Here is a 26,624-nt window from a genome sequence, read left to right on the forward strand (position 1 = left end):
TTTGAGGTGAGCGTGAGGCTGAGGGTGAGGGTTATGGTTAGGGTTAGGGTTAGGTTAGGGTTAGTGTTATTGTTAGGGTTAGGGTGAGAGTTACAGTTAGGATGAGGGTGAAGGTTAGGTTTAGGGTGGGGTTTAGAGTTAGGGTTAGGTTAGGGTGAGGGTGAGGTTTAGGTTTAGAATTAGGGTTACGGGGTGGGTTAGGGTGAGGTTTAGGTTTAGGGTTAGGACTAAGGTTAGGGTTAGGTTTAGGTTTAGGTTAAAGGTTAGGGTTGGGTTAGTGTGAGGGTTAATGTTAGGGTTAGGGTTAGTCTTAGGGTGAGGATAAGTGTTAGGGTGAGGGTATGGATTTGGGTGAGGGTTATGGTTAGGGGGAGGGTTAGGATTAGGGTTAGGGTTATCGTTAGGGTTAGGGTTAGGGTTATGGTTGCGGTGAGGTTGAGGGTGAGGGTGAAGTTTAGGGTTAGATATAGGGTTATGGTGAGGGTTAGGTTGAGGGTTAGGGTTAGGGTTAGTGTTAGGGTTAGTTTGAGGGTGAGGGTTAGGTTGAGGTTTAGGGTTAGAGTTAGGGTTAGAGTTAGTGTGAGGGTTAGTGTTAGGGTTAGGGTTAGTCTTAGGGTGAGGGTAAGTGTTAGGGTGAGGTTATGGGTTAGGGTGAGGGTAAATGTTTGTGTGAGGGTATGGGTTATGGTGAGGGTTATGGTTAGGATGAGGGTTAGGATTAGATTTAGGGTTATTGTTAGGGTTAGATTTAGGGGTATGTTTGTAGTGAGGGTTAGGGTGAGTGTTAGGGTTAGGGTTAGGGTGAGGGTTAGGGTTAGGGTTAGGGTTAGGGTTAGGATTAGGATTAGTGTAAGGGTTAGTGTGAGCATGAGGGTTAGGGTTAGGGTGAGGTTTAGGGTTAGGTTTAGTGTGAGGTTTAGGTTTAGGGTTAGAGTTAGGGTTAAGGTGAGGCTGAGGGTGAGGGTGAGGGTTAGGGTTAGGGTTAGGATTAGGATTAGGATAAGGGTTAGGGTGAGCATGAGGGTTAGTGTTAGTGTTAGCGTTATTCTTAGGATTACACTGATGGTGAGGGTGATGGTGAGGGTTATGGTTAGGATTAGGGTTAGGCTGAAGGTGAGCATGTTTGTTAGGGTTAGGTTTAGGGTTAGGCTTAGGGTTAGGCTGAGGGTGAGGTTGAGTGTGAAGGTTAGGGTTAGGGTGAGGGTTAGGGTAAGGGTTCGAGGGAGGGTTAGGATGAGGGTTAGGGTTAGGATTAGGGTGAGGGTGAGGCCTAGGGTGAGGGTAGGTTTAAGATTAGGGATTGGGTGAGTGTTGGGGTTAGGGTTAGGTTAAGTGTTTTGCTTCTGGATAAGTATAGGGTTAGGGTAAGGGTTACAGTCAGGGTGAGGCTTAGTGATAGGGTTAGGGTTAGGCTCGGTTTAGGCTGAGGGTGAGGGTGAGGGTGAGGGTTATGGTTTGGGTGAGTGTTAGGGTTTGGGTTAGGGTGAGGGTGAGGGTCAGGATGAGGATTTGGGTACGTATTAGAGTTAGGGTGAGGGCTAGGTTGAGGGTGAGGTTTAGGGTTAGTGTTAGGTTGAGGTTTAGGTTTAGGTTTAGGGTTAGCGTGAAGGTTTGGATGAGAGTTAGGGTTAAGGTGATGTGAGGGTTAGGGTTAGGTTGAGGTTTAGGGTTAGAATTAGGGTTAGGGTGAGGGTGAGTATTAGGATTATGGTTAGGCTTACGGTTAGGGTTAGGTTTAGGGTTAGGATTAGTGTTATTGTTAGGGTTAGGTTTAGAGTGACAGTGAGGGTGAAGTTGAGGGTTAGGGTTAGGTTTAGGGTGAGGTTTAGGGTTAGGCTTAGGCTTAGGTTTTGGGTTAGCGTGAGGTTTAGGGTTAGACATAGGGTTAGGGGGAGGTTTAGGACAAGGTTTAGGAATACGGTTAGTGTTAGGGTTAGGGTGAGGGTGAGGGTTAGGTTGAGGTTTAGGCTAAGGGTTATGGTTATGGTTAGTGTGAGGGTTAGTGTTAGGGTTAGGGTTAGTGTTAGCGTGAGGTTTAGTGTTAGGGTGAGGGTTTGGGTTAGGGTGAGGGTTATGGTTAGGTTGAGGGTTAGGTTTAGCTTTAGGGTTATTGTAAGGGTTAGGTTTAGCGTTACGGTTACGGTGAGGGTGAGTGTGAGGGTTAGGTTTAGGGTTAGGGTGAGGTTTATTGTTTGGCTTAGGGTTAGAGTGAGGGTTAGGTTGAGGGTGAGGTTTAGGGATAGAGTTAGGTTTAGGGTGAGGGTTAGGTTGAGGTTTGTGTTTAGGGTTAGTGTTTGGGTTAGGGTTAGCGTTAGCGTTAGGATTATGGTGTGGGTGAGGTTTAGTGTTAGAATTAGTGTTAGGGTGAGGCTGAGTGTAAGGGTTAGTTTCAGGGTTAGTTTTAGGGTTAGGGTGAGGTTTGGAGTGAGGGTGAGGTTTAGGGCTAGGGTTAGGATTAGGATTAGGGTTAGGGTTAGGGTGAGTGTGAGGGTTAGGTTTAGGGTTAGGGTTATCCTTAGGTTTAGGCTGAGGGTGAGGGTGAGGGTTAGGTTTAGGGTGCGGTTAGGGTTAGGGTTAGGGTGAGGTTTAGTGTTAGGTTTAGGGTGAGGGTGATGGTGAGGTTTAGGGGTAGAGTTAGGTTTAGGGTGAGGGTGAGTGTGAGGGTTAGGTTTAGGGTTAATGTTAAGCATAGGTTTAGGCTGAGGGTGAGGGTGAGTCTTAGGGTTAAGGTTAGGTATAGGTTTAGGTTTAGGGTTCGGGTTAGAATTAGTGTTAGGGTGAGAGTGAGATTTTGGGTTAGAGTTAGGGTTAGGGTTAGGGATAGGGTTAGGTTGAGAGTTAGGTTTATTGTTAGGCTTAGGGATAGGCTTAGTCCGAGCATGAGGGTGAGGGTTAGGGTTAGGTTTAGGGTGATGGTTCAGGTTAGGTTTAGTGTTATTGATAGGGTTAGGGTTAGAGTTAAGTGAGGGTGAGGGTGCGGGTGAGGGTTAGGTTTAGGGTTAGGTTGGGGTTTATGGGTAAGGTTAGGGTTAGGGTTAGGGTGAGGGTTATGGTTAGGATTATGGTTAGGGTGAGGGCTAGGGTGAGGTTGAGCATTAGGGTTAGGTTTAGGCTTAGGCGTAGGGATAGTCTGAGGGTGAGGTTGAGGGTGAAGAATAGGGTTAGAGTGATGTTTAGGGTTATGGTTAGGGTGAGGGTAAGGATTAGGGTTAGGATTAGGGTGAGGGTTAGGGTGAGGGTGATGGAAAGCATAAAGGTGAGGATTAGGCTGAGGCTTAGGGTGAAGATAAGGGTGAGGGTAAGTGTTAGGATGAGGGTTAGGTTTAGCTTGATTTTTATGGTTAGGGTGAGGGTTAGAGTTAGGGTTCTCGTTATTGTTAGGGTTAGGATTAGGGTTACCCTTACAGTGAGGGTGAGGGTAAGGGTTAGGTTTAGGGTGAGGTTTAGGGTTAGGGTTATGATTAGAGTATGAGTTAGGGTTAGGATTAGGTTTAGGGTGAAGGCTAGGGTGAGGGTGAGGGTTAGGGTTAGGGTTAGGATTAGCGTTAGGGTGAGGGTGAGTGTGTGTGTTAGGTTTAGGTTTAGGGTTAGGCTTAGGGTTAGGCTAAGGGTGAGGTTGAGGATGAGGGTTAGAGTTAGGTTTAGGGGGAGGGTTAGGGTGAGCATTAAGGTTAGGGTTAGTGTTAGGGTTAGGGTTAGGGTGAGTGTTAGACTGAGGTTTAATGTTAGGGTTAGGGTTAGGTTTAGGATTAGGTTTACGGTGAGGGTGAGTGTGAGGGTTACGGTTAGGGTTCGGCTTAGGGTTAGGGTTAGGCTGAAGGTATGGGTGAGGATGAGGATTAGGTTTAGAAAGATGGTTAGGTTTATGGTTAAGTTAAGGGTTAGGATGAGGGTTAGGGTTAGGGTGAGGGTGAGGGTTAGGGTTAGGCCAAGGCTTAGGCTTTGGTTTAGGCTGAGGCTGAGGGTTAGGGTGAGGGTCAGGGTTAGGGTGATGGTTGGGTTTACCGTTAGGGTGAGGGTTAGGATGAGGATCAGTTTTAGATTGAGGGTTAGTGTGAGGGTGACGGTAATGGTAAAGGTGAGTGTTAGGCTGAGGGTGAGGGTTATGTTAAGGGTGAGTGTTAGGGTTATGGTGAGGGTGAGGGTTAGATTGAGGATTACTGTTAGGGTTAATGTGAGGTTTAGGGTGAGGATGAGGGTTAGGGTTAGGTTGAGGGCTAGGTTGAGGTTGAGGGTTAGGGTTAGGGTGAGGTTTAGGGTTAGGGTGATGGTTAGGGTTAGTGTGAGGGTTAGTGTTAGGGGAGTGTTCGTGTTAGGGTGAGGGTAATTGTTAGGGTGAGGGTTAGGGTTACGGTGAAGGTTATGCTTAGGATGAGGGTTAGGGTTAGGGTTAGGGTTAGGGTTATTGTTAGGGTTAGGGTTAGGGTTACGGTGAGGGTGAGGGTGAGGTTGAGGGTGAGGTTGAGGGTTAGGGTTAGGATGAGTTTTAGGTTTAAGGTTAGGGTTAGAATTAAGGTAAGGGTGAGGGTGAGTTTTAGGGTTAGAGTTAGGTTTAGTGTTATTGTTGGGGTTAGAGTGATGTTTAGGGTTAGTGTTAGGCTTAGGCTTGGGCTTAGGCTTAGGCCGAGCATAAGGGTGATGATTAGGGTTAGGGTTAATGTGTGGTTTAGGGTTAGGTTTAGGGTGAGTGTGAGGTTGAGGGTTACATATAGGGTTAGAGAGAGGGTTAGGGTGAGGTTTAGGGTTACTGTTAGGGTGAGGGTAAGTGTTAGGGTGAGGGTTGGGAATAGGGTTAAGGTTATTCTTATTGTTAGATTTAGGGTTGGGGTTACGGTGAAGGTGAGGATGAGGGATAGGGTTAGGGTTAGAGTGAGGTTTAGGGTTTGGGTTAATATTAGAGTTGGGTTTAGGGTCAGGGTGAGGTTTAGGTTAGAGTGAAGATTAGGTTGAGGGTTAGGTTGAGGGTTAGGGTTAGTGTTCCTGTTAAGGTTAGCGTTAGGGTGAGAGTTAAGGGGAGGGTTAGAGTTAGGTTTCAGGTTAGGATAAAAGGGTGAGGGTGAGAGTTATGGTTAAGATGAGTGTTGGGGTTAGGGTTAGAGTGAGGGTTAGGGTGAGGGTTAGGCTTAGGCTTAGGTTTTGGTTATGGGCTATGGTGAGGGTGAGTGTTAGGTTAAGGTTAGGGTGAGGGTTAGGGTGAGGGTTACTCTTATTGTTAGGGTTAGGGTTAGGTTTAGGTTTAATATTAGGCAGAGGGTGAGGGTGAGTGTGAGGGTTAGGGTTAGGGTGAGGGTGAGGTTTAGGTTTAGAATTAGTGTTAGGGTGAGGGTTAGTGTGAGGGTTAGGGTTAGGGTTAGTGTTACGGTTAGGGTTAGGGTGAGGATGAGGGTCAGGTCAGGGTTAATCTTTGGCTTAGGCTTAGGCTGAGTGTGAGGGTGAGGGTGAGTTTTAGGGTTAGCATTAGGGTTAGGATGAGGGTTAGAGAGAGGGTGAGGGTTAGGGATAGCATTAGTGTGAGGTTTAGGGTTAGGTTTAGGGTTAGCGTTATGGTGAGTGTGAGAGTTAGGGTTAGGGTTAGGGTTAGGGTGAGGGTGAGGGTTAGTATTAGGGATAGGGTTAGAGTTACAGTGAGGGTGAGGGTGACTGTGAGGGTTAGGATCAGGGTTAGGGTGAGGTTTAGGGTTAGGGGTATGGTTAGGATGAGGGTGTGGTTTAGGTTTAGAGTTACGGTTAGGGGGAGGGTTAGGGTGAGGGGTACGTTTAGGGTTAATGTTAGGGTTAGGTTTAGGGTGAGGGTTAGGTTGAGGTATAATGCTAGGATTAGGGTTAGTTTTAGGATAAGGTTTACAGTGAGGGTGAGTGTGAGGGATAGGGTTAGGGTTCGGCTTAGTCTTAGGGTTAGGCTGAGGGTATGGGTGGGAATGAGGATTAGGTTTAGAAAGATGGTTAGGGTTATGGTTAGGTTAAGGTTTAGGATGAGGGTTAGGGTTTGGATTAGGGTTAGGGTGAGGGCTAGGGTGAGGGTTAGGGTTAGGGTTAGGGTTTGGCTTAGGCTTTGTGTTAGGTTGAGGCTGAGGGTGAGGGTTAGGATTAGGGTGATGGTTCAGGTTACCATTAGGGTGAGGGATAGGATGAGGATTAGGGTTAGGGTGAGGGTGAGGTTGAGGGTGACAGTAAGGGTAAAGGTGAGGGTTAGGCTGAGCGTACGGATTAGGGTAACAGTGAGGTTTAGGGTTAGGGTGAGGTTGAGGGTTAGATTGAGGATTAGTGTTATGGTTAGTGTGAGTTTTAGGGTGAGGATGAGGGTTAGGGTTAGGTTGAGGGCTAGGTTCAGGGTGAGGTTTAGGGTTAGGGTGAGGTTTTGGGTTAGGCTGAGGGTTAGGTTTAGTGTGAGGGTTAGTGTTAGGGTTAGGGTTAGTGTTAGGATGAGGGTAAACGTGAGGGTGAGGGTTAGGGTTAGGGTGAAGGTTATGGTTACGATGAGGTTTAGAGTTAGTGTTAGGGTTATTGTTAGGTTTAGGGTTAGGGTTACAGTTACGGTGAGGATGAGGGTGAGGGTGAGGTTTAGGGTTAGGATGAGGCTTAGGTTTAGGGTTAGCGTTAGTGTTAGGGTTAGGGTGAGGGTGAGGTTTAGGGTTAGATTTAGGGTTTGTGTTAGTGTTGGGGTTATGGTGAGGGTTAGCGTTAGGGTTGAGCTTAGGGTTAGGCTTCGGCTGAGCACGAGGGTGAGGGTTAGGGTTAGGGTTAGGGTGGGGTTTAGGGTTAGGGTTAGGGTGAATATGAGTGTGAGGTTGAGTGTTAGATATAACTTTAAGGGGAGGATTAGGGTGAGGGTTATGTTTAGGTTTATTTTTAGTGTTAGGGTGAGGGTCTGGGTTAGGTTGAGGTTTAGGGTTAGGGTTAGGGCTTGGGTTAGTGTGAGGGTTAGTGTTAGGGTTAGGGTTAGTGTTAAGGTGAGGGTAAGTAATAGGGTGATGGTTTGGGTTAGGGTGAGGGTTATGGTTAGGGTAAGGGTTCGGAATAGGTTTAGGGTTATTGTTAGGTTTAGGTTTAGGGTTATGGTTACTGTGAGGGTGAGGATGAGGGTTAGGGTTAGGCTTAGGGTGAGGTTTAGTATTTGGGTTAGGGTTAGAGTTAGGGTTAGCATGATGGTGAGGTTTAGGTTTAGAGTTAGGTTTAGGGTGACGGTTAAGTTGAGAGTTAGGGTTACTGTTCTTGTTAAGGTTAGGGTTAGGGTGAGAGTTACGGGGAGGGTTAGGGTTAGTGTGAGTGTTAGGGTTAGGGTTAGGCTTAGGATTAGTGTGAATATAAGAATTAGGGTGACAGTTAGTGTCAGGGTGAGTTTTAGGGTTACGGTTAGGGTGAGGGCTAGGGTGAGGGTTAGGGTTAGGGTGAGGTTTAGGTTTAGGGTGAGGGTGAGGTTTAGGGTGAGGGTTAGAGTGAGTGTGAGGTTTAGGGTTAGGGTTAGTGTAAGGGTGAGGTTGAGGGTTAGGGTTAGGTTTAGGTTTATGGTGAGGGTGACGGTTAGGGGTAGGGTGAGTGTTAGTGTTAGGGTAAGGGTTAGGCTGAGGGTGAGGGTTAGGATAAAGGTTAGGGTTAGGGTTATTTTTAGGGTTATGTTTAGGTTTATGGTTACAATGAAGGTGAGGGTTAGGGTTAGGGTGAGGTTTAGGATTAGGGTTAGTTTTAGGTTTAGGGTTAGGATGAGGTTTAGGGTGAGTGGTAGGTTTAAGGTTAGTGTGAGGTTTAGGGTTAGTTTGAGGGTTAGAGTTAGGGATAGGGTGAGGGTTAGGATGATTGTTAGGGTTAGGGTAAGGTTTAGGGTGAGGGTTAGAGTGATTGTGAGGTTTAGGGTTAGGGTTTGTGTTAGGGTGAGGGTAATTGTTAGGTTTAGGTTTAGGTTTACGGTGAGGTTGAGGGTTAGGTTTAGGGTGAGTGTTAGGGTTAGGGTTAGTGTTAGGGTGAGGGTGAGGGTTAGGATAAAGTTTAACGTTAGGGTTATTTTTAGGGTTATGTTTAGGTTTATGGTTTTGTTGAGGGTGAGGGTTAGGGTGAGGTTTAGGATTAGGGTTAGGTTTAGGTTTAGGGTTAGGATGAGGATTAGGGTGAGTGGTAAGGTTATGGTTAGGTTCACCCTCACGGTTAGGGTTAGAGTGAAGGTTAGGGTTACGGTTAGGGTTAGGGTGAGGGTTAGGATTAGTGTTAGAGTTAGGGTTAGGGTTACGATGAGGGTTTCAGGTTAGGCTTAGGGTTAGGTTTAGTTTGAGGGTTACGGTGAGGGTTATGCTTAGGGTTAGGGTAAGGGTTAGCATTAGGGTGAGGGTTAGGGTTAGGATTAGTGTTAGATTTAGGGTTAGGGTTAGGGTGAGGGTTTCGGGTTAGGGTTAGTGTTATGCTTAGGTTGAGGGTTACGGTGAGGGTGAGGGTTAGGGTTAGGTTTGGGTTTATCATGTGGGTGAGTGATAGCGTGAGGCTTAGGGTGAGTGTTCAAGATAGCATTAGGGTTAGGGTGAAGGTTAGGGTGAGGGTTAGGTTTAGTGTGAGTGTTAGGGTTAGGGTTAGGCTTAGGATTAATGTGAAGGTAAGAATTAGGGTGATGGTTAGTGTGAGGGTGAGGTTTAGGGTAAGGATTTGGGTTATGGTTAGTATTACGCTGCGGGTGATGTTGAGGGTGAGGATGAGTGTGAGATTTAGGGTTAGGGTTAGGGTGAGGGCTAGGGTGAGGGTTAGGGTTAGGGTGAGGTTTAGGGTTAGGGTGAGGGTAAGGTTTAGGGTGAGGGTTACAGTGAGTGTGAGGTTTAGGGTTATGGTTAATGTAAGGGTGAGGGTGAGGGTTAGGGCTAGGTTTAGGTTTACGGTGAGGGTGAGGGTTGGGGTAGGGTAAGGGTTAGGTTTAAGGTTAGTGTTAGGGTGAGTGTGAGGGTTAGGATAAAATTTAGGTTTAGGGTTATTTGTAGGGTTATGTTTAGGTTTATGGTTACTTTGAGGGTGAGGGTTAGGGTTAGGGTGAGGTTTAGGATTAGGGTTAGGTTTAGGGTTAGGGTTAGGATGAGGATTAGGGTTAGTGGTAGTGTTAAGGTTAGGGTTAGGGTTAGGGTTAGGTTGAGGGTTACGGTGAGGGTTATGGTTAGGGTTAGGTTTAGATTTATCATGTGGGTGAGTGATAGCGTGAGGGTTAGGGTAAGTGTTAGAGTTAGCATTAGGGTTAGGGTGAAGGTTAGGATGAGTGTTAGGTTTAGTGTGAGTGTTAGGGTTAGGGTTAGGTTTAGGATTAGTGTGAATGTAAGAATTAGGGTGACGGTTAGTGTGAGGGTGAGGTTTAGGTTTAGGATTTGGGTTATGGTTAGTGTTACACTGAGGGTGATGGTGAGGGTGAGGGTGATTGTGAGTTTTAAGGTTAGGGTTAGGTGAGGGCTACGGTGAGGTTTAGGGTTAGGGTGAGGGTTAGGGTTAGGCTTAGTTTGAGGGTGGTATGATGGTGAAGTTTAGGGTGAGGGTGAGTGTTAGGGTTATGGTTTAACTTGGGGTGAGGGTTAGGGTTAGGGGTAGGGTTTGGGTTATGGTGAGTATTAGGGTTAATGTGACGGTTAGCTTTAGGGTGAAGATAAATTAAGGGTGAGTGTTAGGGTGAGGGTGAGGTTTATGGTTACTGTTAGAGTGAGGGTTAGGTTTAGTGTTAAGTTAAGGGTGAGGGTGAGGGTTAGGGTTAGGCTTAGGGTTAAGGAGAGGGTGAGGGTGAGCGTGAGGGTTAGTGTTAGTGTTAGGGTTCGGGTGAAGTTTAGGGTTAGGGTGGAGGTTAGGATTAAGGTTAGGGTGAGGGTTAGGGTGAGGATGAGGGTTAGGTTTAGAGTGAGGGTTAGGGTTAGGATTAGGTTTAGAGTCAGGGTTAGGGTGACTGTGAGGTTTAAGGTGAGGTTTAGGGTGAGGGTTAGGTTTAGGGTTAAGGTGAGGCTTAGGGTAAGGGGTAGGGTTACGGTTAGGGTGAGGGTTAGGTTTAGTGTGAGAGTTAAGTTTAGGGTTAAGTTTAGGATTAGTGTGAGGGAAAGAATTAGGGTGATGATTAGGGTGAGGGTGAAGTTTAGGTTTAGGAATAGGGATAGGGTTAGTGTTACGCTATGGGTGAGGATGAGGGTGAGGGTGAGGGTTAGGTTTAGGGTTAGGGTGAGGGCTAGGGTGAAGGTTAGGGTTAGGGTAAGGGCTAGGGTTTGGGTGAGGTTTAGGGTTAGGTTTAGTTTCAGGGTGGTGTGAGGGTGAGGTTTAGGGTGAGGCTTTGGGTTAGGGTGAGGGCCAGGTTGAGGGTGAACTTTAGGATTATGATGAGGGTTAGGGTTAAGTTTAGGGTGAGGGTTAGATTTAGTGTGAGGTTTACGGTTAAGGTTAGGGTGCGGGTGAGGGTAAGGGTTATGGTGAGGGTTCAGGTGAGGGTGAGGTTTAGGGTTATGATTAGAGATAGGGTTAGGTTTAGGCTGAGGTTGAGAGTGAGGATGTGGGTGAGGTTTAAGGTTAGGGTTAGGGTGAAGGTGAGGGCTAGGTTGAGCATGAGGGTGAGGGTGAAGGTGAGGTTGAGGGTGAGCCTGAGGGTTAGGGTGAGGGTGAGGGTTTGGGTTAGGTTTAGGGTGAGGGTGAGGGTGAGGGTTAAGATTAGGGTTAGGGTTATTTTTAGGGTTAGAGTGAGGGTTACAGTTCAGTTTAGGGTGAGGGTTATGTTTAGGGTTAGGGTGAGGTTTAGGGTTACGGTTAGTGTTAAGATGAAGTTTAGGGTGAGGGTTAGGGTTAGTGTGAGGATTAGGGTTAGGGTTAGGGTGAGGATTAGGTTGAGGGTTAGGGTTTGTTTAGGGTTAAGGTGAGGGTGAGGGTTAGTTTGAGGTTTAGGGTTAGGGTTAGGGTTAGGTTTAGGGTGAGGGTTAGGGTTAGGGTTAGGGTGGAGTTTAGGATTAGGGTTAGGGTTATGGTTAGGTTGAGGGTTAGGTTTAGGGTTAGGTTTAGCTTCACGCTGAGGGTGAGTGTTAGGGTTAGGTTGAGGGTTAGTGTTAGGGTAAGAGTTAAGGTGAGGGTGAGGTTTAGGATTAGGATTAGGGTAGGGTTAGGGTGAGGGTGAGGGTTAGGATTAGGGTTAGGGTTACAGTGAGGGTGAGGGTTAGGTTTAGGGTGAGGTTTAGGGTTAGGGTTAGGGTTAGGGTGTGGGTTTTGGTTAGGATTAGAGTTAGGGTTAGGGTTATTGTTAGGGTTAGGTTTAGGGTTACTTTTAGGGGTAGGGGGAGGGTTATGGTTAGGGTCAGGGTTAGGATTAGCGTGAGGGTGAGGGTGTGGATTAGGGTTATGTTTAGGGTTAGGGTGAGGGTTAGTGTGAGGGTTAGTGTTAGGGTGAGGGTGAGGGTGAGGTTGAGGGTGAGTTTTAGGGTTAGTGTTATTTTTAGGGTTAGTGTTAGAGTTATGGTGAGGGTGACGGTAAGGGTGAGGGTTAGGGTTAGGGTTAGGGTGAGGTTTAGGGTTAGGATTAGGATTAGAGTTAGGGTGCGGGTGAGGTTTAAGGTTATATTTAGGGTTAGTTATAGGGTTAGGTCGAGTGTTGAGGTTAGGATTAATGCTAGGGTTAGGCTTAAGTTGAGGGTTAGTTTGAGGGTGAAGGTTAGGGTTAGGATTAGGATTAGGTTTAGGGTTAGGGTGAGTGTGAGGGTTAGGGTGAGGGTGAGGGTTAGGATTAGGGTTAGGGTTAATTTTATTTTTAGGTTTAGGGTTAGGGTTACGGTTGAGAGTGAGGGTTAGGGTTAGGGTTAGGGTGAGGTTTTTAGTGTTAGGGTTAGTGTTAGAATTAGGTTTAGGGCGAGCGGTAGGGTTAGGGTTATGGGGAGGGTTAGGATGAGGATTAGGGTTAAGAATGGGGTTAGGGTAAGGGCTAGGGTGAGGGTGAGGTTTAGGGTTCGTTTTAGGGTGCGTTTTAGGGTTCGGGTTAGGGTTTAGGTTAGGTGAGGGTAAGGTTTAGTGTTAGAGTTAGGTTTAGGGTGAGGCTCAGGCTGAGGGTTAGGGTTAGGGTTAGTGTTAGGGTTAGGGTGAGGGTGATGATGACGGTGAGGATTCGGGTGATGGTGAGGATTAGGCTTAGGTTTAGGATTAGAATTACGGTAAGGGTTAGGGTGAGTGTGAGGGTTAGGGTTAGGGTTAGGGTTAGACTTAGGCTTAGGATTAGGCTGAGCATGAAGATTAGGGTGAAGTTTAGGGTTAGGGTGAGGGTTAGGGTTAGGCTTAGAGTTAGGATTAGGGTTAGGGTAAGGGTTAGGGTGAGGGTGAGGTTTAGTTTTAGATTTATGGTAAGGGTGAGGCTGAGGTTGAAAGTGAGGGTTAGGGTTAGTGTTAGGGAAAGGTTTCAGGTTAGGCTTAGGGTTAAGCTGAGGGTTAGGGATAGTTTGATGGTTAGGGTGGGGTGAGGGTTAGGGTGAGGGTGACGGTGAGGGCGAGTGTTAGTGTGCGGGTGAGGTTTAGGGTTAGGTTTAGGTTTAGGGTTAGTGTTAGGGTTAGTTTTAGGATGATGGTTAGGTTGAGGGGTAGGGTTAGTGTGAGGGTGAGGTTCAGGGTTATTTTGCGAGTTACTGTTAGGGTGATGTTTGGGGTGAGGTTTAAGATGAGTTTTAGGGTTAATTTTAGGATTAAGGTGAGGGTTAGGATGAGTGTAAGTTTTAGGGTGAGAGTTAGGGTGAGTGTGAATATTAGGTTTAGGGTGAGGGTTAGGGTTATGGAGAGGGTTAGGGTTAGATTTAGGGTGAATGTGTGAGTGAGTGTGTGGGTTAGGGTAAGATTTCGTTTAAGGTTACGGTTAGGGTTAGGGTTATTTTTAGGGTTAGGTTTAGTGTTACGGTTACGGTGAGGTTGCAGGTGAGGTGAGGTTAAGCGTTACTTTTAGCGTTACGGTGAGGGTTAGGGTGAGGGTAAGTTTTGGGGGGCGGGTTAGGGTTAGGGTGAGGTTTAAGGTGAGGCTGAGGGTTAGTGTTAGGGGGAGGGTTAGGTTGAGGGTAAGTGTTAGGGTGAGGGTAAGTGTAAGTGTGAGGGTTAGTGTTAGGGTGAGGTTTAGGGTGAGGTAGAGGGTTAGTGTTAGGGTTAGGGTTAGGGTGAGTGTGAGGGTTAGGGTATGATGGATGAGGGTTCGTGTTAGGGTTAGAGTTAGGGTGAGGGTTAGGGTGAGGGGTAAGGTTAGGGGTAGGTTTAGGGTTAGGGTTAGTGTGAGTGTTAAGGTTAGGGTGACAATAAGGTAAGGGTGATGGTTAGGGTGAGAGTGAGGTTTAGGGTTACCTGTAGGGTGAGGGTTAGGGTTACAGTTATGGTGAGGGTTAGGGTTAGGTTTATGTTAAGGGTGAGGTTGAGTGCTAGCGTGAGAGTGAGGGTTTGGGATAGTGTGAGGGTTAGGGTTTGAGTGAGGGTTAGTGTTAGGGTGAGTGTTTGAGTTAGGGTGAGGGTTAAGTTTAGATTGAGGGTTAGCGTTAGGGTTGGGGTGAGTGTTAGTGTTCGGTTGGATGTTAGGGTTAGGGAGAGGGTTAGGTTGAGTGTGAGGGTTAGGGTGAGTGATAGGGTTAGGGTTAGGCTAAGTTTTAAGTTTAAGATGATGTGTAGGATGAGGGTGAGCGTTAGGGTGAGGGTGAGGGTGAGGGTTAGTGTATGGGTGACATTTAGGTTTATGGTGAGGATTAAGGTAACGGTGAGGTTGAGGGTGAGGGTGAGGGTAAGGATTAGGATTTGGGTGAGGGTGAGGGTTAGGGTTAGGGTTAGAGTTTGGGTGAGGTTAGGTTGAGGGGTAGTGTTAGGGTTAGGTTTAGTGTAAGTGTTAGGGTTAGGGTGAGGATAAAGTAAGGGTGAGGGTTAGGGTGAGAGTGACGGTTAGTGTTACTGTTAGGGTGAGGGTTAGGGTTACGGTTATGGTGAGGGTTAGGGTTACGGTTATGTTTAGGGTGAGGGTGAGTGTTAGAGTGAGGATGATGGTTCAGGAGAGCGTGAGGGTTAGGGTTTGGGTGAGGGTTACGGTTAGGGTGAGTGTTTGGGTGACGGTGAGTGTGAGGGTTAGGGTTGGGTTTAGGGTTAGAGTGAGCGTTAGGGTGAGGGGTATGGTTAGGGTTAAGGTGAGGTTTAGGGTTACTGTGAGGGTTAATGTTAGGTTTAGTTTTAGGGTTAGGTTGAGGGTAAGGGTTAGGTTGAGGGTTAGGTTTAGCGTTAGGTTTAGGTTTAGTGTGAGGGTTAGGGCTGGGGTGAGGGTAAGGATGAGGTTTAGGGTTAGGGTGATGTTTAGGGTGAGGGTGAGGGTTAGGGTGAGTGTGAGGGTGAGGGTTCATTTGAGGGTTTGGGTTAGGTTTAGGGTGAGGGTGAAACTTAGGGTAAAGTTTAGGGTGAGGGTGAGTGTGAGTGTTAGGGATAGGGTTAGGCTTAGGTTTAGGGTTAGGTTTAGGGTGACTGTGAGCGTGAGGGTTAGGGTTAGGGTGAGGGTTAGGGTTAGGGTGAGGGTAAGCGTTGAGGTGTTAGGTTTAGGGTCAGTGTTAGCATTAGGGTTAGGGTGAGGGTTAGGGTTAGGTTGGAGGTTAGGGTTAGGTTGAGGGTTTGGGTTAGGGTTAAGTTTAGAATGAGGATTAGGTTGAGGGCTACGGTTATGGTTAGGGTGAGCAATAGGGTTAGCGTTAGGGTCAGGTATAGGGTTAGGTTTAGGGTGAAGGTTAGGGTGAGGGTAACCTTTAGGGTGAGGGTTAGGGTTAGGGTTAGGGTTAGGGTGAGGGTGAGGGTTAGGGTGAAGGTTAGGGTTAGGGTTACGGTTAGGGTTAGGGTGAGGGTGAGGGTTAGGGTGAGGGTGAGGGTTAGCGTTAGGGTGAGGGTTAGGGTTAGGATTAGGGTTAGGGTGACAGTGATGATTAGGTTTAGGATTAAGCTGAGTGTTTCGGTGATGGTTAGGGCTAGGAGTACTGTTAGGTGTAGAGTTAGGCTGAGTGTGAGGGTGAGTGTGAGGGTGACTGATAGGGTTAGGGTTAGGGTGAGGGTTAGGGTGAGGATGAGGGTGAGTGTTAGAGTGAGGATGAGGGTTCAGGAGAGTGTGAGGGTTAGGGTTTGGGTGAGAGTTAGGGTTGGGTGAGTGTTAGGGTGCTGGTGAGGGTGAGGGTTAAGGTTGGGTTTAGGGTTAGAGTGAGGATTAGTGTTAGGGGTATGGTTAGGGTTAGGGTTACTGTGAGGGTTTATGTTAGGTTTAGGCTTAGGCTTAGGTTGAGGGTAAGGGTTAGGTTGAGGGTTAGGTTTAGGGTGAGGTTTAGGGTTAGTGTGAGGGTTAGGGCTAGGGTTAGGGTAAGGGTGAGGTTTAGGGTTAGGGTGATGTTTAGGGTGAAGGTGAGGGTTAGGGTGAGGGTGAGGATGAGGGTGAGGGTTCAGTTGAGGGTTTGGGTTAGGGTAGGGTGAGGTGTAGGGTGAGGGTGAAACTTAGGGTTAGGTTAAGGGTGAAGGTGAGTGTGAGGGTTAGGGACAAGTTTAGGCTTAGGTTTAGGGTTATGCTTAGGGTGACTGTGAGCATGAGGGTTAGGGTTAGGTTGAAGGTTAGGGTTAGGGTGAGGGTAAGGATTGGGGTGAGTGTTAGGGTTAGGGTCAGTATAAGCGTTAGGGTTAGGGTGAAGGTTAGGGTTACGTAGGATGTTAGGTTTCGGGTGAGGGTTAGCGTTAGGATAGGGTTAGGTTGAGGGTGAGGGTGAGGGTTAGGATTAGGTTTAGGGTTAGCCTGATGGTGAGGGTGATGGTGAGGGTTGGGGTTAGGGTGAGGGTTAGGCTAAGTGTTAGGGTGAGGTTTAGGTTTAGGTGATGTTTAGGTTGATGGTGAGAGTTAGGGTGAGGGTGAGGGTGAGGGTTTGGTTGAGGGTTTGGGTTAGGGTTAGGGTGAGGGTGAGGGTGAGGTTGAGTGGGAGGCCTAGGTTTAGGGTTAGGATTAGGTTTAGGGTGTGGGTGAGTGTGAGGGCTAGGTTTAGGGTTATTGTTAGGCTTAGGTTTAAGCTGAGGTTGAGGGTGAGTGTGAGGGTTAGGGTTACAGTTAGGTTTTGTGTGAGCTTTAGGGTTAGGTTTAGAGTAAGGGTTAGGTTGAGCGTGAGGTTTAGGGTTAGAGTTTGGGTTAGGGTGAGGGTTACGGTGAGGAATAGGGTTAGGGTTAGTGTTATTGTTCAGGTTAGGATGAGAATTAGGGGGAGGGTTAGGGTTAGGTTTAGGGTTAATGTTAGGGTTAGGATTAGGGTGAGAGTTAGGGTCAGGATTAGGGTTATTGTTAGGGTTATTGTTATGCTGAGGGTAAGGGTGAGGGTTAGGGTTAGTGTTAGTGTAAGGTTTAGTGTTAGGGTTAGGGTAAGAGGTAGGGTTAGGGTTAGGGTGAGGTTTTGGGGTCGAGTTAGGGTTAGGGTGAGGATTAGGGTGAGGGTTAGGGTTAAGGTGCGGGTTAGGGTGGGGGTGACGGTAAGGGTAACGGTGAGGGTGAGGCTGAGGGTGAGGGTTATGGTAAGGGTGAGAGTTAGGGTTAGATTGAGGGTTAGTGTTTGGGTTAGGGTGAGGGTGAAGTTTAGATTGAGGATTAATGTTAGGGTTAGTGTGAGGTTTATGTTGAGGATGAGGCTTAGGGTTAGGGTGAGGGCTAGGGTGAGGGTGAGAGTTTAGGTTCGTGTTAGGGTGAGGTTTAGGGTTAGGGTGATGGTTAGGGTTAGTGTGAGGTTTAGTGTTAGCATTAGGATTAGTTTTAGGGTGAGGTTAAGTGTTATTGTGAGGGTTAGGGTTAGGGTGAGTGTTTTGTTTGGGTTAGGTTTAGGGTTATCGTTAGCTTTGGGGTTAGAGTTTGAGTTAGGGTGAGGGTGAGGGTGAGATTTCGGGTTAGAGTTAGGGTTAGTGTTAGGGTTAGGGTTAGAGTGAGGTTTAGGGTTAATGTTAGGGTTAGGGTTAGGCTCAGGCTCAGGCTGAGTGTGAGGGAGGGTGTGAGGATTACAGTTATAGATAGGGTTAAGCTTAGGTTTAGGGTTATTGTTAGTGATATGGCTAGGGTTAAGATTGCGGTGAGGGTGAGCCTGAGGGTGAGGGTTATTTTTAGGGTTATGGTTATGGTTAGGGTTAGTATTACTGTTAAGGTTAGTGTTAGATTTACGGTGAGGTTGAGGGTGAGGGTGAAGGTTAGGGTTAGATTGAGGTTTCGGGTTAGGGTTAGGGTTAGGATGAGGGTGAGGTTTAGGCTTAGGGTTAATGTTAGGGGTATGGTGAGGGTAATGATTAGGTTGAGGTTTAGGGATAGGGTTAGGTTTAGGGTTAGGTTTAGGGTGAGGGTGAGTGTGAGGGTTAGGGTGAGGGTTAGGCTTAGGCTTAGTGGTAGGCTTAGGGTGAGGGTGGGTGTGAGGATTATGGTTAGTGTGATGGTTCAGGTTAGTGTTAATGTTATTGTTAGGGTTAGGGTTAGAGTTACGGTGAGGGGGAGGGTGCGGGTGAGGGTTAGGTTTAGGGTTAGGTTGGGGTTTAGTGTTAGGGTCAGGGTTAGGGTTAGGGTGAGGGTGAGGTTTAGAGTTAGATATAGGGTTAGGGGGAGGGTTAGGGGGAGGGTTCAGGTTAGGGTTAGTGTTAGGGTTAGGTTGAGGGTGAAGGTTAGGTTGAGTTTTAGGGTTAGGGTTAGGGTTAGTGTGAGGGTTAGTGTTAGGGTTAGGGTTAGTGTTAGGGTGAGGGTAAGTGTTAGGGTGAGGGAATGGTTTAGGTTGAGGGTTATGGTTAGGGTTTGGGTTAGGATTAGGGTTAGGGTTATTGTTATGGTTAGGTTCAGGGTTAAGGTTACTGTGAGGGTGAGGGTGAGGGTTAGGGTTAGGGTTAGGTTGCGGTTTAAGGTTTGGGTTAGGGTTATTGTTAGGGTGAGGTTTAGAGTTAGACTTAGGGTTAGGGTGTGGGTTAGGTTGAGGGTTAGATTTAGGGTTAGTGTTAGGGTTAGGGTTAGGGTGAGAGTTAGGGGTAGGGTTTGGTTTAGGGTTAGGGTTAGGGATAGGATTAGTGTTTGGGTGAGGGTGAGTGTGTGTGTTAGGGTTAGGTTTAGGGTTAGGCTTAGGGTTAGGCTGAGGGTGAGGTTGAGGGTGAGGGTTAGGTTTAGGGGTAGGGTTAGGATGAGGCTTAGTTTTAGGATTAGGGTTAGGGTAAGGGCTAGGTTGAGGGTGAGGTTTAGGGTTAGGGTTAGGGTGAGGTTAAGGGTTAGGTTTAGGGTGAGTGTGAGGGTGAGGGTGAGGTTTAGGGTTAGATTTAGGGTTAGAGTGAGGCTTAATTTGAGGTTTAGTGTTAGGGTTAGTGTTAGGTTTAGGATTAGTGTTAGGGTGAAGGTTACGGTGATTGTCAGGGTTAGGGTTAGTGTGAGGATTAGGATTAGGTTTAGGGTTAGGGTGAGTGTGTTGTTTAGGGTTAGGTTTAGGTTTAGGCTTAGGGTTAGGCTGAGGATGAGGGTGAGGGTGAGGGAGAGGTTACGGTTAGGATGAGGGTTAGGGTTATAGGAAGAGTTAGGATGAGGTTTAGGGTTAGGATTAGGGTAAGGGTTAGGGTGAGTGTGAGGGTTAGGGTTAGGCCTAGGTTTAGGCTGAGGATGAGGTTTAGGGTTAGGGTGAGGGTAAGGGTTAGGGTTCGGGTGAGAGTTAGGGTTCGGTTAAGTTTAGGGTTATCGTGAGAGTTAGGGTTAGGGTTACTGTGAACATGAGGGTTAGGGTTAGGTTGAGGGTTAGCATTAGGGTTAGGTTTAGGGTTAGGCTTAGGGTTAAGCTGAGGGTGAGGTTCAGGGTGAGGGTTAGGGTTAGGTTGAGGGTTAGGGTTAGGGTTAGGGAAAGAGTTAGGGTTCGGGTTAAGTGTAGGGTGAGGGTGAGGATTAGGGTTAGTGTTAGGGTGAGGGTTAGGATGAGGGTGAGGATTAGGGTTAGGGTGACGTCTAGGGTGAGTTTGAGGTTTAGGATTAGGGTTAGGGTGAGGTTTAGGGTTAGGGTTAGGGTGTGGGTGAGATTTAGGTTTAAAGTTACGGTAAGGGTGAGGCTGAGGTTGAGGGTTAGGGTTATGGTTAGTGTTAGAGTTAGGGTTAGGGTGAAGTTTAGGGTGAGGGTGAGGGTTAGGCTTAGGGTTAGGATTAATATTAGAATAAGAGTTAGGATGAGTGTGAGGGTTAAGTTTAGGGTTAGAGTTAGGCTTAGAGTTACTCTGAGGGTGAGGTTTAGGGTTAGGGTGAGGGTAAGTGTTAGGGTTAGGGTGAGAGTTAGGGTTCGGTTAACTTTAGGGTCAGGGTGAGAGTTAGGGTTAGGGTTATGATGAGCGTGAGTGTTAGGGTTAGGTTGAGGGTTAGCATTATGGTTAGGGTGAGGTTTATGCTTAGGGTTAGGGTTAGGGTTAGGATGAGGATTAGGGTTACGATTAGGGTTAGGGTGAGGGCTAGGGTGAGGATTAAGTTTATTGTTAGGGTAAGGTTTAGGGTTAGGTTTAGGATTAGGGCGAGGGTTAGGATGAGGGTTAGGGTTATAGTGAGGGTGAGGGTTACATTAGGGTGAGGGTTAGTGTTAGGATTAGGGTTAGGGTGAGGGTGAGCGTTAGCATTAGGGTTAGGGTTAGGGTGAGGGTTAGGTTTAGGGTTAGGATTAGTGTTATTTTTAGGGTTAGCATTAGAGTTATGGTGAGGGTGAGGGTGAGGGTGAGGGTTAGGGTTAGGGTTAGGTTTAGGGTTAGGGTTAGGGTTAGGTTTAGGGTTAGGTTTCTGGTTAGGGTTAGGGTTAGTGTTAGGGTTAGGGTTACGGTGAGGTCTAGGTTGAGGGTTAGGGTTAGGCTTAGGGTTAGGCTGAGGGTGAGGGTGGGGGTTAGCATTTGGTTTAGGGTTAGTTTTAGGGTTATTGTTAGTGCTATGTTTAGGGTTAAGTTTGCCATGAGGGTGAGGCTGAGGGTGAGGGTTATGGTTATGGTTAGGGTTAGTATTATAGTTAGGGTTAGGTTTAGAGTTAATTTAGGTTGAGGGTGAGGGTGCGGATTAGAATTAGGGTGAGGTTTAGGGTTAGGTTTAGGGTTAGGGTTAGGGTCAGTTTGAGGGTGAGGTTGAGGGTTAGGCTTAAACGTAGGGTTAGCCTGATGGTAAGGTTTGGGGTGAGGATTGGGGTTAGGTTGATGGTTAGGGTTAGGGTTAGTGTTATTGTTAGGGTTTGGTTTAGTGTTACGGTGAGGGTGATGGTGCGGGTGAGGTTTAGGGTTAAGGTTAGGGTGGGGTTTAGGGTTAGGGTTAGGGTGAGGTTGAGGTTTAGGGTTAGATATAGGGTTAGGGTGAGGGTTAGGGTGAGGGTTAAGGTTAGGTTTATTGTTAAGCTTAGGTTTAAGCTGAGGGTGAGGGTCAGTGTGAGGGTTAGGGTTATGTTGAGTGTGAGCATTATGGTTAGGTTTAGGGTGAGGGTGTGGTTGAGGGTTAGGGTGAGGATTAGTGTTTGGGTTAGGGTGAGGGTTAGTTGAGGGTTAGGTTTAGGGTTAGGGTGAGGGTTAGGGTTAGGGTGAGGGTGAGGGTTAGCGTTAGGGTGAGGGTTAGGGTTATGGCGCGGATTAGGGTGAGGGTTAGTGTTACGGTAATGTTTATGGTGAGGGTTAGCATTGGTTTGAGGGTTTTCGTTAGGTTTAGGGTGAGGTTGAGGGTGAGGTTGAGGCTTAGGGTTAGGGTTAGTGTGAGGGTGACTCTGAGGGTTAGGGTTAGGTTTAGGCTTTAGGCTGAGGGTTAGGCTGAGGGTGAGGGTGAGGGTTAGGGTTAGGGTGAGGGTTAGGTTTAGGGTTAACGATAGGGTGATATTTAGCGTGAGGGTTAGTGTGAGAGTTAGTGTTAGGCTGAGGATTACTGTTAGAGTGAGTGTAAGGGGTAGGTTGAGGTTTAGGGTTAGGGATAGGTTGAGGGTTGGGATGAGGTTTAGGGTGAGGGTAAGGTTTAGGGTGAGGGTTATGGTGAGTGTGTGGGTTAGGCTTAAGTTTAGGGTTAGTATGAGGGTTATGGAGAGGGTTAGGATGAGGGTTAGGGTGAGGGTTCGGGTTAGCGTTAAGGTGAGGTTTGGTGTGAGGTTGAGAGTGAAGGTTAGGGTTAGAGTTAGGATGAGGGTGAGGATTAGGGTTAGGATAAGGTTTAGGCTGGGGATGAGGCTGAGGGTGTGGGTGAGAATTAGGGTTAGGTTGAGTGTGAGGGTTAGGGTTAGGGTGAGGGTTTGGGTTAGGGTTAAGAATAGGATGAGAGTTAGTTTGAGGGGTACGGTTACGTTTAGGATGAACGTTAGGGTTAGTGTTAGGGTTAGGGATAGGTTTAGGGTTAGGGTGAGGTTTAGGATGAGGGTTAGGGTTAGTGGTAGGTTGAGGGTTAGGGTGAAGGTTATGGTTAGGTTGAGGGTTAGGGTGAGGGTTAGGGTCAGGGTGAGGTTTAGTGTTAGGGTTAGATTTACGGTGAGAGTAAGGGTTAGCGATAGGTTTAGGGTGAGTGTGAGGGTTAGAGTTAGCATTAGGGTTAGGGTGAGGTTTAGAGTGAGGGTTAGGGTTAGGCTTAGTGTAAGGGTGAGTGTTAGTGTGAGGGTGAGGGTTAGGGTTAGGGTTGAGGGTGAGGGTGATTGTGAGTTTTATGGTTAGGGTGAGGATGAGTGTGAGTGTTAGAGTGAGGGTTAGGGTTCGGGAGAGAATGAGGGTGAGGGTTTGGGTGAGGGTTAATGTTGGGTGAGTGTTAGGGTGATGGTGACGGTGAGGGTTAGTGTTGGGTTTAGGGTTAGAGTGAGAGTTAGGATGAGGGGTAGGGTTAGGGTGATGTTTAGGGTGAGGTTGAGGGTTAGGGTGAGGGTGTGAGTTCAGTTGAGGGTTTGGGTTAAGGTTAGGGTGAGGTTGAGGGTGAGGGTGAGACTTAGGGTTAGGTTTACTGTGAGGGTGAGTGTGAGTGTTTGGGATAGGTTTCGGATTAGGTTTAGGGTTAGGCTGAGGTGACTGTGAGCGTGAGGCTTAGAGTGAGGGTGAGGGTTAGGTTTCGGGTGAAGGTAAGGGTTGGGGTGAGTGGTAGGGTTAGGATGAGGGTTAGCGTTAGGGTTAGGGTGAGCATTAGGGTTAGGTTGGAGGTTAGGGTTAGGGTGAGGGTTAGCGTTAGGGTTAGGGTTAGGGTTAGGTTAGAGGTTAGGTTTAGGATGTGGGTTAGCGTTAGGGGTAGGGGTAGGTTGAGGGTGAGGGTGAGGGTTAGGGTTAGGATTAGGTTTAGGGTGAGGCTGAGGGTGAGGGTGAGCGTGAGGGTTAGTGTTAGGGTGAGGGTTAGACTAACTGATAAGGTGAGTGTTAGGTTTAGTGTGATGTTTAGGTGGAGGGTGAGAGTTAGGTTGAGGGTGAGGGTGAGGGTTCGGTTGAGGGTTTGGTTTAAGGTTAGGGTGAGGGTGAGGGTTAGTGAGAGTGTTAGGTTTATGGTTAGGATTAGGTTTAGGGTGAGGGTGAGGATGAAGGTTAGGGTTAGGGTTATTGTTAGGCTTAGGTTTAAACTGAGGGTTATGGTTATGTTGAGTGTGAGAATTAGGGTTAAGTTTACTGTGAGGGTGAGTTTGGGGGTTAGGGTGAGGGTTAGTGTTAGTGTTAGGGTTGGGGTTAGGAATAGGCTTAGTGTTAGGCAGAGGTTAAGGGTGAGGGAGAGGGTTAAGTTTAGGGTGAGGATGAGGTTTAGGGTTAGAGATAGCATTAGGGTGAGGCTTATTGTTAGGGTTAGGGTTAGTGTTACAGTTAGGGTTAGGATGAGGGTGAGTGTGAGGGTTAGGGTTAGGATTAGACTTAGGGTGAGGTTGAGGGGGGTTAGGGTGAGGGTTATGCTTAGGCTTAGGGTGAGAGTATGGGCTAGGGTGAGGGTGAGGGTTAGTGTTAGGGTTAGGGTGAGGGTTTGGGTGAGTGTGAAGCCTACGGTTAGTCTTGGGCTTAGGCTTAGGCTTCGGATGAGCATGAGTGTGAGGCAGAGGGTTATGTTTAGAATGAGGGTTAGGGTTTTAGGTCTAGGGTGAGGGTTAGAGTTAGGGTTAGGGTGAGGTTTAGGTTTAGGGTTAGGGTTAAAGTTAGGGTTAGGTTAAGGGTGATGTTTAGGGTTAGAATTAGGGTTATTGTTAGGGTTAGGGTTAGGGTGAGGGTTATGGTGACGGTTAGGTTTAGGGTTAGGCTTAAAGCTTGGGTTTAGGCTTAGGCTTAGCCCGACCATGAGGGTGAAGGTTAGGGTTAGGGTTAATGTGAGGGTTAGGGTTAGGGTTAGGGTGAGGGTCAGGATGAGGTTTAGGGTTAGGGTTAGGCGTATGTTTAGGGTTAGGTTTAGTTTTAGGGTTAGGGTTAGGGTTAGGTTTAGGATTAGGCTTAGGGTTATGGTGAGGGTTAGCTATAGGATTTGGGTTAGGGTGAGGGTGAGAATGAGAATTAGGGTTAGGGTTAGGGTTTGGGATAGGGTAAGGTTTAGGGTTAGGTTTAGGGTTAGGGTTAAGTTTAGGTTTCCAGTGAGGGTTAGGTTTAGTGTTTGGGTTATGGTTATTGTTAGTGTTATGTTTAGGGTTAAGTTTGCGGTGAGGTTGAGGCTGAGGGTGAGGTTTATTGTTAGGTTTAGGGTTAGGGTTAGTGTTAGGGTTAGGGTGAGGGTGAGGTTTAAGGTGAGATTAGGTTTAGGGTTAGGATTAGAGTTATGGTGAGGGTGAGGGTGAGGGGTAGGGTTATGGTGAGGTTTGGGGTTAGGGTTAGAGTGACAGTTAGGATTAGGCTTAGGGTTAGGGTATGGGCTAGAGTGAGGGTGAGGGTTAGGGTGAGGGTTAGGGTGAGGGATAGTTTTAGGGTTAGTGTTAGTGTTAGTGTTGGGGTTAGGGATAGGCTTAGTGTTAGGCGGAGGGTGAGGTTGAGGGTTAGGTTTAGGGTTCGGGTGAGGTTTAGGCTTAGTGTTAGCGTTGGGGTGAGGGTTAGTGTGAGGGTTAGGGTTAGGGTGAGTGTTACTGTTAGGGATAGGGTGAGGGTGAGTGTGAGGATAAGGGTTAGTCTTAGGCTTAGGCTTAGGTTTATGCCGAGCCTAAGAGTGAGGGTGAGGGTTAGGGTTAGGGTGAGTGTTAGGCTTAGGGTGAGGGTTATGGACAGGGTTACGGTTAGGCTTAGGGTTATTGTTAAGATTAGGGTTAGTTTTAAAGTTACTGTTAGGGTGACGGTTAGGGTTAGGTTTAGGGTGAGGTTTAGGTTTAGTGTTAGGGTTAGAGTTAGGGTTAGGGTAAGGGTGAGGTTTAGGGTTAGAGTTAGGGTTAGTGTTAGGGTTAGGGTTAGGGTGAGGATTAGGGTTAGGGTTAGGCTTAGGCTTAGGCCAAACATAAGGGTGACGGTTAGGGTTAGGGTTAGTTTTAGGGTTAGGGTTAGGGTTAGGGTGAGGTTTAGGATGAGGTTTAAGGTTAGGGTTAGTTTTTGGTTTATGGTTAGGGTTAGGGTTAGTTTTAGGGTTAGGGTTAGAGTTAGGGTGAGGGTGAGGGTTAGGGTTTGGCTTGGGGTGAGGCTGAGGGTGATGATTAGGTTTAGGTTTAGGGTTAGGGATAGGTTTAGGTTTTGGGTTAGGGTTATTGTTAGTGTTATGTTTATGGTTATGTTTGCGGTGAGGGTTAGACTGAGGGTGAGGTTTATGGTTAAGTTTAGTGTTAGGGTTAGTGTTAGGGTTAGGGTTAGTGTGAGGTTTAGGGTGAGGGTTAGGGTTAGGGTAAGGATTAGAATCAGGGTTAACCTGAGGGTGAGTTTCAGGATTAGGGTTAGTGTTAATCTTAGGATTCGAGTTGGGTTGAGGGTGAGGGTGAGGGTTAGTGTTAGGGTGTGGTTTTGCGTTAGGGTTAGAGTGAGGGTTAGGCTTAGGCTTAGGGTTAGGGTATGGGCTAGGGTGAGGGTGAGGGTAGGGTTAGGGTTAGGGTGAGGCTTAGGGTGTTAGGACTAGGGTGAGGGTTAGGATGAGGTTTAGGTTTAGGATTAGGGTTAGGGTGAGGGCTAGAGAGAGGTTGAGTGTTAGGGTTAGCATTAGGGTGAGGATAGGATTAGGGTTAGGGTTACATTGAGGGTGAGGTTTAGGGTTAGGGTGAGGGTTAGGGTTAGGATTAGAGTGAGGGTTAGGATGAGGATTAGGGTTAGGGTTAGGGTTAGGGTGAGGGGGACAGTAAGGGTAAATCTGAGGGTTAGGCTGAGGGTGACTGTTATGGTGAAGGATAGGGGTAGGGTGAATGTTAGGGTGAGGGTTAGGGTTAGGGTTAGGGTTAGGGTGAGGGTTAGATTGAGGATTAGTGATAGGGTTAGTGTGAGGTTTAAGGTGAGGATGAGGATTAGGGTTAGGGTGAGGGCTAGGGTGAGGGTGAGGTTTAGGGTTAGGGTTAGGGTGAGGTTTAGGGTTAGTTTGTTGTTTAGGGTCAGTTTTAGGGTTAGTTTTAGGGTTAGGGTTAGTGTTAGGTTGAGGGTTAGTGGTAGGGTGAGGGTTAAGGTTAGGGTGAGGGTTATGGTTAGGGTTAGGGTTACGGTTAGAGTTAGGGTTATTGTTAGGATTAGGGTTAGGGTTAAGTTTCCGGTGAGTGTGAGGGTGAGGGTTAGGGTTAGGGTTAGGGTGTGGTTGAGGTTTAGGGTTAGGGTTAGAGTTAGAGTTAGGGTGAGGGAGAAGTTTAGGGTTAGAGTTAGGGTTAGTGTTAGGTTTATGGTTAGGGTGAGGGTTAGGGTTAGGGTTATGGTTAGGCTTAGGCTTAGCCTTAGGATGAGCATGAGGGTGAGGGTTAGGATTAGGGTTAGGGTGAGGGTTAGGGTTAGGGATAGGGTGAGGGGTAGGATGAGATTTACGGTTAGGGTTACGTTTAGGGTTAGGGTGAGGGTTAGGGTTAGGGTTTGGCTTAGGGTGAGGTTGAGAGTAAGGATTAGGGTTTGTGTTAGGGTTAGGTTTAGGGTTAGGTTTAGGTTTAAGTTTTGGGTTATGGTTAGGGTTAGTGTTAGGGTTAGGTTTGGGGTTATGGTGAGTGTTAGTGTTAGGGTAAGGGTTATTGATAATATTATCGTTAGGGTTAAGTTTGCGGTGAGGGTGAGGCTGAGGGTGAGGTTTATGGTTAGGGTTAGGGTTAGGGTTAGTGTTAGCATTAGGGTGAGGTTTAGTGTGAGGGTTAGATTTAGGGTTACGTTTACGGTTAGGGTTATGGTGAGTGTGAGGGTTAGGGTTAGTGTTAGGCTTATGCTTAGGCTTAGGCCCAGCTTGAGGGTGAGGGTGAGGGTTAGTGTTAGGGTGAGGGTTAGGGTTAGGGTAATGGTTAGGGTTAGGGCGAGGTTGAGGGTTAGGATTAGGGTTAGGGTGAGTTTTAATTTAGGGTGATGTTTAGGGTTAGTGTGAAGGTTAGTGTTCTGGTTAAGGTTAGTTTTATGGTGAAGATAAATGTTAGGGTGAGGTTTAGGGTTAGAGTTAGGGTTAGGGTGAGGATTAGGGTTAGGGTTAGTGTTAGGATTAGTGTTAAGGTGAGGTTTAGGTTGTGGGTGAGTGTTAGGGTTAGGGTTATGATTAGCATTAGTTTTAAGGTGAGGGTGAGTTTGAGGGTTAGTGTTAGTGTTACGGTTAGGATTAGAGTTATGGTGAGGGTGAGGGTTAGGGTTAGGGTGAGGGTTGGGGTTATGGTTAG

This window comes from Dipodomys merriami, unplaced genomic scaffold, assembly GCF_024711535.1.
Source record: "Dipodomys merriami isolate MVZ:Mamm:240054 unplaced genomic scaffold, mDipMer1.0.p SCAF_126, whole genome shotgun sequence".
Lineage (NCBI taxonomy): Eukaryota > Metazoa > Chordata > Mammalia > Rodentia > Heteromyidae > Dipodomys > Dipodomys merriami.